At 50.9% G+C, this 7725-nt stretch overlaps 1 pseudogene across 1 annotated transcript; it reads left to right on the top strand.

Moving 5' to 3' along the window:
- Window positions 1–552: 552 nt before the first annotated feature.
- On the top strand, window positions 553–1020 carry LOC100579948 (annotated as a pseudogene). The gene has a single exon (XR_004026235.1). The product of XR_004026235.1 is annotated as a 40S ribosomal protein S23 pseudogene (transcript).
- The last annotated feature ends 6705 nt before the right edge of the window (window positions 1021–7725 follow it).

Raw genomic sequence — 7725 nt, 5'->3', positions numbered from 1 at the left:
GCTCATGGCAGCCTCGACCTCCCCAGCTCAAGTGATCCTCCCATCTCAGCCTCCCAAATTGCTGGGACTACAGGCACATGCCACCACATCCAGCTAATTTTTAAATTTTTTGCAGAGATGGGGGTCTCACTGTGTTGCTCAGGCTGGTCTTGAACTCCTGAGCTCAAGTGATCCTCCTGCCTAGGTCTCCTAAAGGGCTGACATGTTAGGCATGAGCCACTGTGCCAGGCCTTATCTCATCCTTGATAGGAAGCTGCATCAATCTGATTCCACAAAACTGTAAGGCTCTAAAATCCTGGTTAGAGCCAGTGTAACCCAGTCCCTTCTACAGCATGGCATAGGGCAAGATCTATAAATAAGCAAAAGGCCCAGTCCCTGTCGTCAGGAGCTCATGGTCCAAGTCAAAATCACATAAAAACATTTGAGTCCCCTTTGAAATGAGTATTGTTTTCTTGAACAAATTTTCAACTTGCTGTAGTTTTTTCCTGATCGCTTTCATCCTGTCTTTCCAAGATGGGATATGTTTATTTAGAAATTACTTCACCTGGGACAGCTGCTTCTCTCTTTTGCTCAGGCCCGTAGCGCTGGCAGGATGGGCGAGTGTCGTGGACTTCGTACTGCTAGGAGGCTCTGTAGTCACCGACAAGATCAGAAGTGGCATGATAAACAGTACAAGAAAGCCCATTTGGGCACAGCCCTGAAGGCCAACCCTTTTGGAGGTGCTTCTCACGCAAAACGAATTGTGCTGGAAAAAGTAGGAGTTGAAGCCAAAAAGCCAAATTCTGCCATTAGGAAGAGTGTCAGGATCCAGTGGATCAAGGATGGCAAGAAAATCACAGCCTTTATACTCAGTGATGGTTGCTTGAAACTTATTGAGGAAAACCATAAAGTTCTGGTTGCTGGATTTGGTCAAAAAGGTCATGCTGTTGGTGATATTTCTAGAGTTCGCTTTCAGGTTGTCAAAGCAGCCTATGTTTTTTGGCCCTACACAAAGGCAAGAAGGAAAGACCAAGATCATAAATTTTAATGGTGAAAACACTGTAGTAATAAATGTTCATATGCCAAAAAGAAAAAGAAAGAAATTATGTCACCTGGGACAATGGTGCCATCAGTCAGCCTGTCCTCAAAGGAACCCTCTGGACATGGACCCAGCTGTCCATGTAGATGGGGTATCCCAAAGGGAGCTCTGCCCTGCCTACAGGGTTCCCTTCCCTGGGCTGGAGTCCAAGCTCATCCACTACCTTGCAACATTCCCTTAACCCTGCATCTCCAGCTCCAACAAATGGGCAGCTGGCCGGATATGATGTTTCCTCTCCTGGCCTTCTACTTGAGGGAGACAGGGAGGAGCTCTAATAGTTTACATGGGACTCAAACACTGTCTGTCACCTAGGGAAACAGGGCACGTGAGATGACATTGCAATTTTACATGTCTCCTCATGAATTCAGTAGAGCTTTATTTTAGGTTTATAGGTCCGTGAGGCAACCTGTCTGTTCTTCAGTTTCCTTATACTGTACTCTGATCCCCTTTGGATTTGACAGTCTCATTTCAATCTGCCCTCTAGGCCAGATAGCTAGGTCTCAAGTAAGAAGGATTCTAATGCAAAACAAAAAGTTCTAATGTTTACAAGGAGCAAAGGGATGCTTATGTTTAAAGTCTATATTCGAGGCTGTTCACGAGTGTGAGGCCTGGGTCAAATGACTCCCCCAGCCCAAATCCTTACTCCACAATTGACTACGTGGAGATAGAGAACTGAGAGTTGGTCCCAAGTATAGCTACTCAGGTTGTGATTAGTTTAAACAGATACCAATTCCAGTTAACTCGTGAGCTCTTAGGAGTTTTCAGATAATACATACCTCATTTTTGTCTGCTTACATGAGTGCCCACATAGGAACCGAACATCTTTTTTTTTTTTTTTGGGACAGAGTCTTACTCTGTCACCGAGTCTGGAGTGCAGTGGTGCAATCTCGGCTCATTGCAACGTCCGCCTCCCATGTTTAAGTGATTCTCCAGCCTCGGGCTCCCGAGTAGCTGAGATTACAGGCGTGTGCCACTACACCCAGCTAATTTTTGTATTATTATTATTAATTTTTATTTTTATTTTTTGAGATGGACTCTAGCTTTGTTGCTCAGGCTGGAGGGCAGTGGCACAATCTCAGCTCACTGCAACCTCCGCCTCCCAGGTTCAAGCGATTCTCCTGAGTAGCTGGGATTATAGGCGCCCACTATCACACCCGGCTACCTTTTGTATTTTTAGTAGAGACGGGGTTTCACCATGTTGACCAGGCTGGTCTAGAACTCCTGACCTCAAGTGATCCGTTCGCCTCAGCCTCCCAAAGTGCTGGGATTACAGGTGTGAGACATCGCCCAGTCCCAGAACTAAAAATCTTAACCCCACACTTCTGAATAAGGTTCTCTGTACATCTAGCACATGGCAGGACCTCTAGCAGAAAAGGCAATTTTGGCCTTTCCCTAACCTATAGTCTTAATTATCAACTTGCAATTCATCCTGAAGGTAACCCAGAAATCATTTCATTGTTTGTTCTGACTTTATATTTCAGGACATTGAACTTGCTTTTCCTTCATTTTTTTCTGGCAGACCTGAAGATCATCCCACAAGGTAGAACAACTCATTTGACCTATTTGACTTGGCCCCAAGTGTAATTTGTACATAGATTAACTATTCTGAAGAATTCCAATAGAACTCCCTGGGGGGAAAACACTCATTTTAATTGGCATACACCAGAGTCACTGGAATCAGTTACTAAATTACAATTTCCTCACAATTTGGAAGGGTTTGGGGATTGTTATTGTTTTCCTGGTAAATTACTGGATCACACTGGTGTCTTGGAATAAGTCGACACATTTTAAATTTAAGTTTCCATAAACCGTAGCTCAACTTCCCAAGTTCCTAGGGGATTTTCACTGGCCCAGACTCAAGAAGAATTTTCTTCTATGGGATCCAAGACTTCAGAGACCAAACATTTCCTGAAGACTTTCCTCTGCTTTCTGACCTCCACCTACCTCCTCCCAAAGACATAACAAAAAAACTATTTCTGATCAGTGCAGGCAGCCGAGAGTGCCCAGTGGGCTTAAGGTACTGGGTAAAGGAACAGGAATCCACAATTCTTTCTTGGTATTAAGGTATCATTGACTTGCCTGATGGCTCGAGTATGTTAACCCCTTGCTTCATGGCTGGAATTTTAATTACCCCTCCTGGAGCTTTTCTGAAGAATTGATTTTGAACGTGGCTTTTATTCATATTTCAGAAATCAACTCTATCATCAAATAGGAGTGATGGTTAATTACAAAACAAAGTCCGCCCAAAGCACAAATTATCAGACTGTGGCACATCCAGAGGTTTTGAAACTAGTTAGTGCTGCTGCCTCTGCTGGTAGCCTGTTAAAACCTGAACCGGGGCCTGGCGCAGTGGCTCACGCCTGTAATCCCAGCACTTTGGGAGGCCGAGGCGGGCGGATCACGAGGTCAGGAGATCGAGACCATCCTGGCTAACGCGGTGAAACCCCGTCTCTACTAAAAATACAAAAAAAAAATTAGCCGGCCGTGGTGGCAAGGCGCCTGTAGTACCAGCTACTCTGAAGCAGGAGAATGGCGTAAACCCGGGAGGCAGAGCTTGCAGTGAGCCGAGATCGCGCCACTGCACTCCAGCCTGGGCGACTCCGTCTCAAAAAAAACAAAACAAAAAAAACCTGAACTGGGTGCGTTGGTTAGTGGTTTGGGAACAGAATTTTGGAGCTTTATAGGAGATATCCCGGTCTGTTATACATCCACTCACCCCAGCCTCTAGGAAATGGGGAGCTGGTAGAGTGGGGTGCCGGCCACTTCGACTGTCGCTGGCCAATCCTGTCTTCTGCATCCCTCCAAGGCTCCATGGGGACATCCAAGGTGAGGTTCCTCCATTTTGCAAAGTTGCAAATGTCTCTGCTCATAATTTCAAAAGTCTTGTCTGAACTAGACTTTCCCTGCTCCCTCGGGGTAGGATTTTTGTCTCCTCTCCATCCTGGCATCTTTACCTCCTCCCCACCCCAGGCCTGGTCCCCAGCCAGTGGACGCTCTGTTAATATGAACTGGCACTGGTGGGGTGCTCTGGGCACTGGCAAGACAGCTCTTGGCGCTTGTCATCAATTAGCCCAATTCTCACCACTTTTTTCTCCATCCCCGCGTCAGTGGGTGCGTCCCGCAGATCATGACCCCAAGTTCTGGATATAAGATTCCTGCCATGTCTCCTTTCCCCCAGAAGACCCCTCCCCGCACTCCCACCCCGACAGGCCCCTAAAGCTGCCTGTGTTCTGTGCCTGCGGCTCAGGACCCCTGGAGTCTGATGCCCGCCTGGGCTCAGGCACGGACAGAGTGGAGCCAGGTGGCAGCAGGCAGGGCGCGCCGCCAGAGTGCCCAGCTCCCCGGGCTGCCCACAGGGTGGGGCCGCCCTCGCCTCCGCTCCCTCTCCGCGCCTTCCCCATCCCCAAAGAGGACACCCCTCCTTCCGCCCGGCCCGCTCCCAACCCTCGCCGCGGCACCGCCTCCCCAGCCGCCCGCCCGCTCTTGCCCAGCGCCTCCCAGGCAGCCAGCGAGCGAAGGGAGCGCTCTGGGATGGGACTTGGAGCAAGCGGCGGCGGCGGAGACAGAGGCAGAGGCAGAGGCTGGGGCTCCGTCCTCGCCTCCCACGAGCGATCCCCGAGGAGAGCTGCGGCCCTCGGCGAGGCGAAGAGGCCGACGAGGAAGACCCGGGTGGCTGCGCCCCTGCCTCGCTTCCCAGGCGCCGGCGGCTGCAGGTGAGCGCGGCGCGCTTTCCCCTGGCTCTGCGCGGCCGGGCGGCCTCGAGGTGCAGGCGGACCGACCCACCGACAGACATACCGAGCCTGGGCTGCCCGACGCGCAGGCGCCCTCCCCAGGCCCGCACTGCAGCCCCCAGCGCCCCGGCGCCCCCTCCGAGGCGCCTTCGACCCCTCCGAGGACAGCGGGAGAGGGAGGGCGGCGCTGCCCGACCCCTCGGCGGGAGAAGTCCCGCCACCCCGGCCGGGAGAGCTGGGCGCGCTCCCTGCGCAGGACGAGCCGCTCCGCAGCCTCCCCGGAGTGCCCCGTGGGGGCGCTGTGGCCCGCAGAGGGGACGCCCAGACCCCGGCCACCGCGACCCAGGGAAAGGGAGACCTGTTGAGCGGGTATGCGGGGTGGTTCCTATTCCACGGACAGCTGATGGCTCCCTCTTCCGTCTTCGGAACCTGGTATTTTCATGCTCGTGTCATCTGGATTTTGTTCTTGGGTCTCTATGGCAGCTAAAGCTCCAGCTTCCCTATATTGTGGAAGAGGGAGAGAAAGGGGAAGGCATTTTGTGGTAGTTGCTAGAAACCCCAGAACAGTTTGGAGCCGTTTGGGGAGAGGACAGAGAAATGGGGACTGTGCCTGGTAGGGTCTGCAGGACTGGGGGCACAGGAAGGTGCTCTCCTCAGGGACACTCGCTCCCACCCTGAACAAACCCAATTGACCAAGTTTCAATTTGTCATAAATCAGGAAGCCACAATGCATCCGCACCAAGCACACTTACAATCAGCCTTTAAGGAATGGGGCAGTCAAGAGACTTCAGGGACCCGTGGTCGAGAGCAGAGACTGAGGTCAGCCTGCTTGGGTTTCGACCCCAGCTGTGAAGTTTACAGGGTTGATAACTTGAAGGTACCCAAGTATGCCACAGTTTCCTCATCTGTCTAATGAGGATGGTAATACTCACAGAGCTGTGAGCACTAAAGGAGATATGGCGGCCGGGCGCGGTGGCTCACGCCTGTCATGCCAGCACTCTGGGAAGCCTGGGTGGGCGGATCACCTGAGGTCAGGGGTTCGAGACCAGCCTGACCAAAATGGAGAAACCCCGTCTCTACTAAAAATATAAAATTAGCCAGACTTGGTGGCGCATGCCTGTAATCCCAGCTACTCGGGAGGTTGAGGCAGGAGAATCGCTTGAACCCAGGAGGCGGAGATTGCAGTGAGCCGAGATCGTGCCATTGCACTCCAGCCTGGGCAACAAGAGCTAAACTCCGTCTCAAAAGAAAAAAAAAGATATGGCAAGTAAAGTCCTTAGAACATTTCCAGGAGCATTCTAAAATCAGGTGAGCTCCATGGCTTGTCTTTGCAGAAATAGCAAGGAGCTGCTATGAACAGTGAATGCACCTCTTCCCCAGTTCAGAAAGAGAGGCTCTCCACGGGTACGTGAGGGTGGCAGATAAGCCACGTGTATTCAACTGGTATTTCCATGCAGGAGTCCACACCGGCGCAGTTCTCCCTGCTTGCTTCCAAAGGGACAACCTCATAAAACCATGTCAAAATACCAAGATGGGTTTATGGCCGGGAATGTTTCCTCTCAGCCCCTGAAACTTGGCGCTTAGAATCCTCTGTGGAGAACGAGATACTTGTGGCTCTTCACCTTGCATTTTCCTATCTGTCCACACTTTTTACTTTTATTTCTGCCAATAGAATTCAATCTCAGGCCCCCAAGTTACCAGGACACTGTCTTCTATAAATCGGGGCTCTGGGGTTTCTTGTTCCCAGGCAACCCAGGGCCACCAAGGCCTGAGCTTGCTTGTTGGAGGTGTCAGAGCAGAGTCCAAATCTGAAACACCTTCTAGCAGCGGTTATGCCCTAAGCTCTTATCAGCGAGTGCCATATGTCCTTGTTTAGCAAAAGGTAGTTAAAAGTGTGGCCTGAGATTTAAAGAAAAGGAGAGATGTTTGCTCTTTGAAATAAGACAGCCATCGGAGGTTCTGGAAAAATAATTCTACAGTTTATCTAGAAACCGTTCTGACTGGCACCTAAGAGAGGGCAAGGAGTGAGGTGGGTAGACGAAAAGGGGGAGAGACGGGCTTAGGCCTCAGGAAAAGCAGGCTGAAGAGGGTGTGACGGGTATAACACTGGCCTGAGCAAGGTGTTGGGTGTGAGGCTGGACTAGCAGTGGGAGAGGTGAGTGGTTTAAGACCAGTCAAGTTGGCAGAGAGCCTCTAGTGCTGCCCCTGGCACTCGCTGCCCTCTGATCTGTAGCACATGCAGGAGCGTCCCTTCCAGGGATTCCCCGTCTTCTAGGGAAGCTATGGAGGACTCCCCTGTTTAAAGCATATGGCAAGATAACTCAGGAGGGCCAGGGAAAGAGGGAGGCTGAGCACATGCCAAGGGGAGAATGGGGAATGTCATTGCTGTTGCTAGTGAATGGTGCCAGGGAGGTCCTTCCAAGGGACAACTTGCCACTTGGAGCTTCAGCCCAGGGGGCCATCCTTGAACCCTGCCATGTGGCTCGGCAGACAGCCACCACAGCCTGAAGGGGGCTCAGATGGAATGGCAGGGCTGGGCTGTTGTCAGTCATTGGTGGTAATGACTGTGACAGTGGCTTTGACATGGATGAGATGGAGTTGGGGTACAACCCAAAGCACACTGCTCTTGGCGCCCGAAGGACCTGGGTTGCAGTTCAAGCCCCTCATACCTGCAAAGATTTTGGAAAGTTACTTAGACTCTCTGTGCCTGACATCTGTTTCTTCATCTGTAAACGAAGAATAAGATTTTTTGGGAGAATTAAATTAGTTAACACGTGTTCAGTGCCTAGCTCAGAATAAATGCTCAATATTTGTTAGCTATACTTACTATTATTGTCTGAGCCTCGGTTATATCATCTGTCAAATGGGCATGATACTATGTCATAGGGTTGTTGTAAGGGTTAAATGAAATAATTA

This window comes from Nomascus leucogenys, chromosome 16 (genome assembly GCF_006542625.1).
Source record: "Nomascus leucogenys isolate Asia chromosome 16, Asia_NLE_v1, whole genome shotgun sequence".
Lineage (NCBI taxonomy): Eukaryota > Metazoa > Chordata > Mammalia > Primates > Hylobatidae > Nomascus > Nomascus leucogenys.
The sequence above is the reverse complement of the archived record's forward strand: the minus strand, read 5'-3'. Positions and strand labels throughout refer to the sequence as shown.